We start from the raw sequence: 12,558 nt of genomic DNA, 5'->3' as shown, positions 1-12,558 counted from the left end.
GCCATTTTGTCTCAAAGTAGACATTTAGCCGAGGCCTGTTAAACATGTAGGCTTACGCCTTAAATTTCCCTGTCGCAGACAGGCTGGGGGTGTACGCTACCAATTGTATCATTCCAAACTCCGACATCACAGCTCATTTTTGCGGGAGCCACCCTTAATAAAGCCATGGCTCCCAGTCCCACCAGTCTCTTTAAGACACTTAGTGGATAGACCGCAGGCACTAAGCTTTAAATCAGCACTGCATGATATTCCCATGGTCTACTCTCAAAGCTTAGGGCTCATATAGTGGAAATCTAAAATCAGGGACTTGACTAAGTATGCTGCAGAAAGCCGACCGTGTCGCATGCAGGAAAGTATGTCAACGCCAGAATTTGTTTTACATACATACTTGATGCTAGCAGATGGTGCATCGTTATATTTGGCAGTTTGATGACATTTAGGGAAACACGGTTAGGGTGTGAGGGAAGTTCCTGAGGAGCATACAATACTGAGACAAAAACATAGTGGGGGAGAGAATAAGAGAGAGAAAGAGGTATAAGTGGAGGAGAGCGCGAGAGACCGAGAAAAAAAAGAAAAATCAGGTTTAGGATGTGGGGGTGGGGGGGGGGCTTTCTGGTTCCATTTGCCCGCCATTTTGTCTCAAAGTAGACATTTAGCCGAGGCCTGTTAAACATGTAGGCTTACGCCTTAAATTTCCCTGTCGCAGACAGGCTGGGGGTGTACGCTACCAATTGTATCATTCCAAACTCCGACATCACAGCTCATTTTGGCGGGAGCCACCCTTAATAAAGCCATGGCTCCCAGTCCCACCAGTCTCTTTAAGACACTTAGTGGATAGACCGCAGGCACTAAGCTTTAAATCAGCACTGCATGATATTCCCATGGTCTACTCTCAAAGCTTAGGGCTCATATAGTGGAAATCTAAAATCAGGGACTTGACTAAGTATGCTGCAGAAAGCCGACCGTGTCGCATGCAGGAAAGTATGTCAACGCCAGAATTTGTTTTACATACATACTTGATGCTAGCAGATGGTGCATCGTTATATTTGGCAGTTTGATGACATTTAGGGAAACACGGTTAGGGTGTGAGGGAAGTTCCTGAGGAGCCCCAAGAAGAATCAAAAGTCCTATCATCCTTTGGAGATCGTATCAGCTCTGTCCAGACCAATTCGATTCATACACACCCATGTACACTCACAACTCTGCTATGACAATTAGCCTACATCCTCTCTTAAACAATGAAATAGCCAGAGCGATCACAGTTGGGTGTATAAAGTAAAACACCTCCATAGGATTCATCGCAGCATTAATAGAATAGACACTTGAGCTTCATTAAGTCATGCGGTAGAATCTGTCAAGCACAGTTAGTGGCTGTGTGGCGTCTTATAGGTCAGGAAGACGACCAATATGCTGGTCGCCATGAGATGAACAGCAATACAGAATCCGAGATGATCACCCCCGCAGGCATCTGGGGAGCTTTGTGAGTTTGGGAAACCGTGACCCAGATCTTAAGATGGCGCCACTATCCCATTTCCCTTGGAACTAACGTCTAGCCTTTAGGCGAGCATGTTAATGCAGACCAGCATTACTATCACGCTAGTGCACACCAGGAATACAGGAAGAGCCATTCAAGAACAACAGATCTACACCATTACAGTAACCACTGATCAGTGGCGACAAGTTAACTGCAAATTCAATGTGTGTGCGTGTGCCAAATTTCCAGTGTAAGATCAACTGCTGTTGAATTAGTAGAGGACTTCATCCTTGAGGGTGAAACCTCCAGACATGCTACTGTATGAATCCCATTTTAAAGAAGAGGTAGTAATGATTGCAATTACTGTCCTACTAATATATGTTAGATTTCCTGATTAAAGGAATTGAACTTCAAAAATGATACTGTCAAGGTGTTATACTTATGTGACCCACTGGATAGCAATATGGCGATAGCCCCAAGTTCTTTTGATTGCGGAACAATTATGGCTACAGTAAGACAGCCTTGAATTATAAACTATATAGGTTACGATGACAGGTGGATGTATAACAGCCAAGGATGTAGGCCTAATATTTCTGAAACAAAATTATACTTCTTTATCACAACAAATAATGACTGGTCATATCATATGACAGTTGATATTGTGAGCTTGGGGTAAAGATTGTTGATTTCTACTGCAGAGAATTATTTAGCTGGGTAGCTTTTCCATTTGATTACTGCTTTAGGCTAAAAGCTATAGCTTGCCAGTGGCAGGTCACTGGTAAAGCCAGACTCCCAGGCCATGTGCTAGCGGTCATATCTGAAAACAAATGTCCTTTTCTCCTCTTATATCCCCAGTCCCCACTATGTGTTGCAAAGCGGGAGACCGAAAGACAAGATAAACTCTTGATATTAAGACGTGTTTCTCTGTAGGATCAAGAACAGGGGGTGATGTAGAAGCTTTGCAACTCAAAACGGCATTGGTGCCTTAACTTACTTTGAGGAAATAGTGTGTCAGTAGAAGCTACACAGCAAACCATCTAGGTGCTAGTTCTGTATAACAAGGATCCAGGCCTATGCGCTAACTCAGTGGTCACCAGTCGATCTCCAAGGCATTCCTAGTTGATCATTTCTGTTTAAAAAAAAAAACGATATTTTTTTGTATTCGTTTCGCGCTGTTGGCGGTAGGTACACTTGATTCAGCAGCCCTAGTGCCAGGAAGGCAAACTGTTCCCATTTTGAACCACTTCATGTGTGTGATGATAGAACTCCGCCTACCCAGCAGGCCCAGAGAGCAAATCAAGCCTACCTCTGGCCAATCAGGTAGCTCAGATCATGTCTGCACAGTTTCCTTCAAGCTGTAGACTGTAAAAAGACGCCTCGAAGTTCAAATGCACAGCAAAGTTGATACTGTGAGATTTCAAAATGTTTAAAACCATGACTAGAGAGACTCAATGAATACAGCAAAGAGCTGCTGTTTGTGTAAGTTCATGTTGAAGTTGTTATTCAGCACTGTCAACACTTTGTTCAACACCTTTATAAGCGATAAAATGTGCTTTCTTCCTACTTCCACACGCTTGCAGTTGCAATGAAGGGGTATAGCAAAGTGTTCCGATAAGCTTGCGTTGTTATTATTAGTGTTTCTCTTTTTTAATATTGAGGAATATTTCACTTTTTCTGTTGATAGGAGTAACATGAATTGGTGCATGAGGGAGAAATAATTCAGTGCAACTTCAGTTTCGCCATCAGCTGGAAGACTGTGTCCCCTTTTCTCAGCAGAAGGAAGAAGGGATGGTCAGAGACAGCCACTATGCTGCCCCCTTCCCATCAGACTGACCAGATGCAGTCCGTCAGTCCAGTTCAAAAATAAAAATATGCTCATTTATTATGCTCACTTTGCTGTGCTCACAAGTAACACAACAATTGATCTATATCCAGGGTGATCATATATACTATATTTTTTTAAATATAATTTCCAAAGAACAACATTGGCAGGGCAATTCAAGCATAGCCAATATGCAGTGATAATGCAATGGGCCTGTAGCCTACTTCAAACTTAATTGCTACAGAAATGTTTTTAATAATATGTTTCCATTTTTTAAAGTCATGCTTTAGCATTTTGACTCAGTGATCTTGACTCAGAAATGGTTGGTTACCACTGCTATAACTGTACTGAGCAGATCAAGTGCATTTCAAAGCATTTCAAGATTCAATTAACTAAAACCCTGCCCCCCCAAAAAGTATAAAAAAGTCAAAAATGTTGCTACAAAGCTCTATGATTTTGTATCCAAGAAGCACTTCCTTTTCTTTCTACTAGCTTTTAAGGAATTGTTTAATGTTATCAGTGTGTTTCTATTATTGTAGCATTCTAAATTCCCTAACCAGAACTTGTAAAAATGCAAAAGCTGAGGTTAGGGTAGAAACCTACAGGTAAGGGCAACCAGCAGAAGTTATAGGGGAAAAATACCCACGGTGCAGTGATGGTACAAACCACCACAAACCATCAGTGCAGAAGAGTTCTGTGAACTATGGTTCCTCCCTCATTTACCCTCTGAGGGCTACTGGGTTTCGTGGAGAGCTGCCTGTATCATACTGAACGCAGCACTTGGCTGGACAGGGCGGGGGCGTCACCAGATCCAGATCCAAACACGAACACAACAAAGCCCTTTCATCATTCCTTTTCCTAGAAAAGCTTTTCCGCTTTGCAACAAAAGGAGGATGGGCTTCGGCATGGTAACTGAGAAAATCCCCAGGAAATACAAATGCATGTCCATGAGAGTCAGTGTGTGCATGTGTGATTTCGTACCATATATAATAATCCTTGCTCGCTTGCACCTTTCTAGGAAAGTGGGGTGATATGTTATGTTCAGAGGTCTTTCCAGGGCTCTGGGTGGACATGAGGGAAGCAGTGAGAGGATTAGGAGGACAGGAGAGGGCGGGAGGCCAGGGCCCAGGCTGAACGCAAGGTCACAGTCTGAGGTATGGCCCAGTTGAACCTTTATTTAACCAGGCAAGTCAGTTTAGAACAAATGTTTATTTACACTGACGGCCTACCAAAAGGCCTCCTGCTGGGATTAAAATGTTTAAATAAAATAAATATATAGGACAACACACACATCACGACAAGAGAGACACCACAATACTACATAAAGAGACCTAATACAACAACATATCATGGCAGCAGCACAGAGCATGGTACAAACACTATTGGGCACAGACAACAGCACAAGGACAAGAAGGTAGAGACACCAATACATCACACAAAGCAGCCACAACTGTCAGTAAGAGTGTCCATGATTGAGTCTTTGAATGAAGAGATAAAATGGTATAGTTTGAGCGTTTTTTGCAGCTTGTTCCAGTCACTAGCTGCAGCGAACTGAAAAGAAGAGCGACCTGGGGATGTGTGCATTGGGGACCTTTAACAGAATGTGACTGGCAGAACGGGTGTTGTATGTGGAGGATGAGGGCTGCGTGAGGCCTAAGAGGATTTTATAAATAAGCATCAACCAGTGGGTCTTGCGATGGGTACACAGAGATGACCAGTTTACAAAGTGCAGCGATGTGTCCTATAAGGAGCATTGGTGGCAAATCAGAAGGCCGAATGGTAAAGAACATCTAGCCGCTCGAGAGCACACTTACCTGCTGATCTATATATTACGTCTAAGTAGTCTAGCATAGACAGGATGGTCATCTGAATCAGGGTTAGTTTGGCAGCTGGGGTGATAGAGGAGCGATTACGATGGAAACCAAGTATAGATGTATCCTTAGCCTGCAGCTTTAATATGTGCTGAGAGAAGGACAGTGTACCGTCTAGCCATACTCCCAGGTACTTGTATGAGGCAACTACCTCAAGCTCTAAACCCTCATAGGTAGTAATAACACCTGTGGGGAGAGGGGCATTCTTCTTACTAAACCAGGAGCTACAAGCTGCCAGCCAGCTATGTGGCCTATCCCTGCACAGAGCAAGGAGCTTAGTGAGGAGGAAGAGAAAGGTTCAAAGTCTGGTCATAACACCAACCCCAAAAAACTGGTGCTTCCAAATAATCCTTGCCTCAGTTCTCCAGTCTATCATTGACATCCCATAAAAAAACATTATCAAAAATAACTAAAACGCTAATAGGCTAGTAGGCCTGTTCGTATAAAACGAATTAGAGGGCTGATAGCTGCATCTGGGTTGAGTTTCTTTTAACGGCCTCACCAGTATAAATCCACTTTTTAGAGCTTAAAGACAATGTCCAGAACTTCCCATATTTAAGTAAATAAGTAATCGTTTTAGTGAAAATATGATATACAGTGCATTCCGAAAGTTCAGACCACTTGACATTTTGTTATGTAGCAGCCTTATCCTTCAATTGCTTGTTTTCCTCATCAAACTACACACAATACCCCATAATGGCAAAGCAAAAACAGGTATAGAAATTGTTGCAAATGTACTTAAAAAAAAAAAAATTACACAAGTATTCAGACCCTTTACTCAGTACTTTGTTAAAACACCTTTGGCAGCGATTACAGCCTTGAGTATTTATGGGTATGACGCTACAAGCTTGGCACACCTGTATTTGGAGAGTTTCTCCCAATCCTCTCTGCAGGTCCTCTCAAGCTCTGTCAGGTTGGATGGGGGAGCGTCACTGCACACCTATTTTCAGGTCTCTCCAGAGATGTTCGATCAGGTTCAAGTCCAAGCTCTGGCTGGGTCACTCAAAGACATTCAGAGACTTCCGAAGCCACTCCCACAGCATAATGCTGCCACCACCGTGCATTCCCTAGGGATGGTGTCAGGTTTCCTCCAGATGTGACTCTTGGCATTCAGGACAAAAAGTTCAATCTTGGTTTCATTAGACCAGAGAACCTTGTTTCCTGTGGTCTGAGATGTCCTTTAAGTGAATTTTGACAAACTCCAAGCAGGCCTTCACTTTACTAACTAAGGAGTGGCTTCCGTCTGGCCACTACCATAAAGGCCTGATTGGTGGAGTGCTGCAAAAATGGTTGTCCTTCTGGAAGGTTTCACCAACTCCACAGACAATCTCTGGAGCTCTGTCAGAGTGCCCATTGGGTTCTTAGTCACCTCCGTGACCAAGGCCCTTCTCCCCCTTTCGCTTAGTTGAGTGGGAGGCCCCAGTGCACCTCTTTCTATTCTGGTTAGAGAGAGTGTTCTGTGAAGGGAGTAGCACACAGCATTGTAGAAAATCTCCCATTTCTTGGCAATTTCTCGCATGGAATAGCCTTAATTTCTCAGACTGACAAGTTTCAGAAGAAAGGTTTTTGTTTCTGGCCATTTTGAGCCTGTAATCGAACCCACAAATGCTGATGCTCCAGATACTCAACTAGTCTAAATGCAAGTTTTATTGCTTCTTTAAATCAGGACAACAGTTTTCAGCTGTGCTAACATAATTGCAAAATGGTTTTCTAATGATCAATTAGCCTTTTAAAATTATAAACTTGGATTAGGTAACACAACATGCCATTGGAACACAGGAGTGATGGTTGCTGACAATGGGCCTCTGTAGATATTCCATTAAACAATCTGCCGTTTCCAGCTACAATAGTAAATTTACAACATTAACAATGTCTATACTGTATTTCTGATCAATTTGTTGTTATTTTAATAGACAAAAAAATAGCTTTTCTTTCAAAAAAGGACATTTCTAAGTGACCTCAAACTTTTGAAGGATTATTATTTTTCAGCGGATAATTTGTCAATTTTCACTTATTTTGAGCTGGTCTGTATTAAAAATATATGCACTGAGTGTACAAAACATTAAGGACACCTGCTCTTTCCATGACAGACTGACTAGATGAATCCAGGTGAAAGCTATGATCCCTTATTGATGTCACTTTATAAAAACACTTCAAATCAGTGTAGATGAAGGGGAGGAGACAGGTTAAAGAAGGAATTTTTAGCTTTGAGACATGGATTGTACATTTGTGCCATTCAGAGGGTGAATGGGCAAGACAAAATATTGAAGTGCCTTTGAAAGGGGTATGGTAGTAAGTGTAAGGCGTAAATGTTTCTGTCAAGAACTGCAACACTCCTGGGTTTTTCACACTCAACAGTTTCACGTGTGTATTAAAAATGGTCCACCACCCAAAGGACATCCAGGCAATTTGACACAACTGTGGGAAGCATTGGAGTCAACATGGGGCAACATCCCTGTGGAATGCTTGATACCTTGTAGAGTCCATGCCCTGACGAATCAACGCTGTTTAGGGCAAAAGAGGGGGGCGCAACTCAATATTAGGAAGGTGTTCTTAATGTTTTGTACTCAGTGTATATAATGACCATTTTATAAAATGGTATAATTGTGTGAAATGATAGCATTTTGCAAACCTGCTCCATCGTCACCCCAAGATGAATGGTTTTGACCACTAAAGTTTTGCTTCACTACAGGCTCCACTGCTTTGATTGGTGTAACAACGTTAGCTAGAAACCATGAGTTTCTTTCCATATAATGAAAAGGCACCTGCAAAAGAAAATTCAAGAAACTTAGTTACATGTCATTTGCGGCATGCATGATCATGAGCAAAGTCATTGTAGCCTATAATTTAACTTATCCTGCGAGAACCATGAGCTCGAACCTGACTTGGCTTTGCTGTACGACAGCCAAAGACTGCCAGCAGCCAACCAAACTTTGCACCTTGTCCATTACAATGTAGAAAAATGCATTTCAGCCATCTTTCAATACTTATCAATATTACCAGAGCTTACTCTTATTCTTCCTAACTATTTAATAGCAGATTCGCAGCCGCAAGTTATGGAAAATGCCCAAACTTGAGATAACAATAGATGGTGAAGTCAAAGATTTTGTGGTGACGTTTTCCCTAAATCAATGCTTATAACAAATCTAGTTCTAGTACCAGCAATAGTCAGCTGGCTAATCTTTTGAATATGGTATATATATTTTTTTTTTATCCAGCAACAATAGATAACATAATGCTAGCTAAATAAGGTTAGCAAGATAGCTACACAGAGTGGTCAGTGCACTATTTGTTGATGTTCATCAACTCCACGTGGAAATACCCACACCATGAATATGTTTAAGTAGCCTTTGTCATTCCTTGGAGGTGGAACCTTAACATGCATTTCATCTCACTTTACGCTGAAGGAATTAAAAGAACAATAGCTTTGACTGAGTTGGAACTTGTTTTGTTCCATAGGCTATAACATGAAAATGACAAAGATTGGGGGGGGGTTTTGGCCCCTGAGATTTGCATGATTACCCGAGCAAATGTCCCAAAGCTGCTGGGGTTTGATGGCATATCATGGATTCAGTTTCTCTAGCAGCTAAAAACTGCTGCACGGGCACACACAGTATCACACACAGCTTGACCTTCAGCCTGACACATTTGTTTGGCTTATTCTGCTGCCACCACTGTCCCTCCAGCTCACCTCCTCAGTCCCACCCCTTATCATACCATCACATCAACAACAAATAACCTACGTTAACCTCAATATGGGCAGCCACTTCCGTGGAATTCAGTAGGATGCACCGTCACTTGTGACTTGTCAAAATTGAATAACAATAATTCTAGAGGGTTAAAAGCTTTCTGCTTTTAGACATTTAGGCAGGTGGAGGTGATGGATTAGGGCAGTATTTTCTTGACTCATGCACTCTATGACCTGGGAGAGGTAAGTAAGTAATATAATGCTCTAGATTAACAATAGATGAATCTTCTAATAAGAACGTGATTTGAAACAGGGAGTACAGTAGAGTAAAACGTTATGGAGTTTTCAGATATATAGATATTGTGTAGAGAACAGTCCTCACTGACATGTATTTATTTTATTTAACCTTTATTTAACTAAGTAAGTCAGTTAAGAATAAATTCTTATTTACAATGACTGCCTACACCGGCCAAACCCGGACGACACTGAGCCAGTTGTGCGCCGCCCTATGGGACTCCCAATCAAGGCTGGTTGTGATACATCCTGGATTTTAACCAGGGACTGCAGTGACACCTCTTGCACTGAGATGCAGTGACTTAGACCCGCTGCGCCACCCGGGAGCCCTAAAGATGTGCCAAGCTTGTAGCGTCATACCCAAGAAGACTCGAGGATGCTTTGTCATTATGGGGCAGTGTGTAGATTGATAATCCATTTTAGAATAAGGCTGTAACATATCAAAATGTAGAAAAGGCAAGGGGTCTGAATACTCTCCCAATTCACTATCAAGCCTTATTTTACTTGTTGATCTATTTCAGATCTGTGCTGTGCTGTGCTGAGTTGGATGAAGGACGGGAGACGATCAAAGGAAGCCATTTTGGACTATCAAGAACCAACACCAGAAAGGTGCAAACATTTACCCGAGTGCCTCGTTGGCATGTTGAAGTTCTTTGCACGTTAATAGTTCCCTGTCTGTAGAACTTGCCTGAGGCATTTGTTCTATTTATAGAGAATCAAGGCATCATTTGACTGTCTGTTTCCATCTCTCAACTCTGTTGTCCACTGACATACTCCTGAATGAACTAAGAACAGGCACAGTGGCACACTGTGTTTCATGATAGGTTGGTTGTGGACACGCGTAGGAGTAATCATGCAAGTGTGTCGTATGGATGTGTGGGTGTTGCTGATGTGCTCTTTCAGAGATCGCATTGAATCACACCTGCAGTGAGTGGGCTAGACTACACTGCCAATCTGGTCAATGTGTTACCTGCTCTTCCGGTGTTTTCCCAAGTTAAATAAAAAGGAAAAGATAAGAGAAGCAGCACATAACAGCCTGATGAACCAGAGAGTGAGAGAGGGGAAAGAGAAGAAAGTAGAAACTTTAAGAGAGGTGTGCCGAAGCAAGAAATGTACCCAAGACATGGAGATTGTGAGATGGAAAGATGAAGAGACTCTAGAGGTGGCAAAACATGGAGAGAGAGAGAGAGAGAGAGAGAGTCTAGAAATAAGGGGCATCTAAGAGAGGAGAGAAAAAAAGAGATTACACGAGATTGAGATAAATGCAGTCTCCCACCTACTACAGGGCTGTCTGTGTTACTATTAAGACAGACAATCTAAGTGAGTGAGTCGTACGTACGCTTATCAGACGCTCCATCTCCAGCACGTCCTTGATATGGTTCCGGTTGCCGTGAATCATGACTATATGGGCAAGGTTAGTAACTAGTGGTGTTACAGCCTTCGGATAGCTTGTCTGACTGCATGCCAACGTGTGACAATGAGCTTAGAGCAGCTCAGCCCTCCCAGGGGGTCCTGGGGAACACATGTCACTGTCCAACTGACAAGAACTATTGAAGCCTGCAGATTTTTCCTAAAGCATACTATAGCAGACAACACATGGTGTGCGTTGGCCCAGTTATTGGCAAAAGATCTGATCTGACTGGTGAAAAGACCAATTAGTGGAAACATATCAGAATTGAGCTGCCTGTGTGTGGGCAGAATAGAGTAGGATACATGAAAACATCTGTATGTGTGTTGGGGTAATTTCTCTTTACGAACACCACACCACTGGGCCCCACACACTGTACTGTAAAACAAGTGGGCTATTATTCTTAACAGTATTTCATACCAGCAACAAAAAAAAGTTGTTGAAAATGTAACCAATGTACCACAAACACATACAGTCCATAGGGGAGGAGGAACATTGAAAATGAGACAGCACCACCAACCTATAACTGGAGAACGCAAATGGCCTGCCCCGTTAAAAGGGCCACATGAACACGCTTTCGGACACGTTACTGACACACCTGACATATATCCGGAATAGGCACACCGCATGTCCTTGACTGTGGTAAGGCGATAACTGTGTGTGCTTATGTGGGAGAGACAGGAGACGGTTGGTAGAGCATGGCACTTGCAACGGCATGATAGTGGGTTCCATTCCCAGGACCACCCATATGTAAAATGTATGCATCATGACTAAATCACTTTGGATAAAAGAATCTGCTAAAATGGCATACATTATTACAGTGAGAGTGTGAACAAAAACACTGAATATGAGCTCAAATGGAAGGATGAAGGGAGAGGTATGTGCAGAAAGAGAGCAAGAAGGAACAGAAAAGTAGAGAATTTAAGAGAGAAAATAGTGTGAGGGACAGAGAGCGAGAGGGTTGGTTGATTGGGGGGGGAACGTGGCACCCAGATTAAAATAACACTCCCCCTGCCACCACCCACAAGGGCTCCTTCCTCTTACTTCTCTGCCGTCAGTCTGGGCCCCCCAGGCCCTCTCAACATTGAGAGACACTTCACAAGAAGCACACTCGCTGCTATTCTTGGCCGGCCTCACACTCCTCCCCCCATTTACCCAAAGACTGTTGGTCTATCAGAGAAAAGAAGATCATAGCTGCTAAGTAGGGAGCATTCACACATTTCCTGTACACACCTCTCAAGCAGTCCTCTTTAAACAGCAACAGTGAGCAGCAGACACCTGTTTGGGTGCATGGCTGGCCTGTATCTCATCTGAGTGGGAGCAAGGAACAGAGGAGCTCTTGTGTAGCCAAGCAGAGCTTGAGGGACTGACTCTTACCTCATCAGCTGAGCTGGCTCTGGAAACGCCACTGTCATGCAGACATTTCAGCCAAAGAGAGAACAAAACCCGCTGCTCTCAGATATGCTTCGCTTTTGCGTGGGCACACGCCTGTTTTTGCAGGAAATGGCCAACCAATCAACATCGCTTTGTCTGTTTGCGTGTGTAGGAGTATGTGGTTGGGTGGTTGAGTACACACAGTACAAAGTGCAATGTGTGTGTGTAACTATGTTTTGGTCTTAGTGCTACAAAGCCACAAAAGCCAAAACACCACCATGTATAAAAAAATTGCACCAGCAGTCTCAGTCAGAGAACACTGGACAACCTGTGACCCCGAATGACATCCTCCTTAGCTAACCCTATTAAAGTGAATAAATACCCTCCATTCAAAACAGGATCTCACTTGCACATTCCTTCCACCAAGCAAAGCAAGTCAGACTGATTTCATTTCCTGTCTGCATTGCTGAGATGCTTTGGACATAAGAATTTGGACTGGAAACGGAATGAACACGGCTTTGACAGCGAGGGTGAATCTCAATGGTCATCTTTGCATCGTTCCTTTATCTGAATTTGCAGACCAAGAAAACTTAGCCCAGACTCTAGATTCAGACTACATTTGACAGA

General features: G+C 42.9%; 1 protein-coding gene across 1 annotated transcript in view; it reads right to left on the bottom strand.

Moving 5' to 3' along the window:
• LOC109875210 (activated CDC42 kinase 1) overlaps positions 1 to 12,056 on the bottom strand; it is a 131,876-nt gene extending 119,820 nt beyond the window's left edge. The window contains exon 1 of the mRNA XM_031810222.1: positions 11,935 to 12,056. The gene's annotated coding sequence lies outside the window, so the exon portion shown is untranslated. The remainder of the gene's footprint in view (positions 1 to 11,934) is intronic.
• Between the last annotated feature and the right edge of the window lie 502 nt (positions 12,057 to 12,558).

Source organism: Oncorhynchus kisutch, linkage group LG30 (assembly GCF_002021735.2).
Source record: "Oncorhynchus kisutch isolate 150728-3 linkage group LG30, Okis_V2, whole genome shotgun sequence".
Lineage (NCBI taxonomy): Eukaryota > Metazoa > Chordata > Actinopteri > Salmoniformes > Salmonidae > Oncorhynchus > Oncorhynchus kisutch.
The sequence above is the reverse complement of the archived record's forward strand: the minus strand, read 5'-3'. Positions and strand labels throughout refer to the sequence as shown.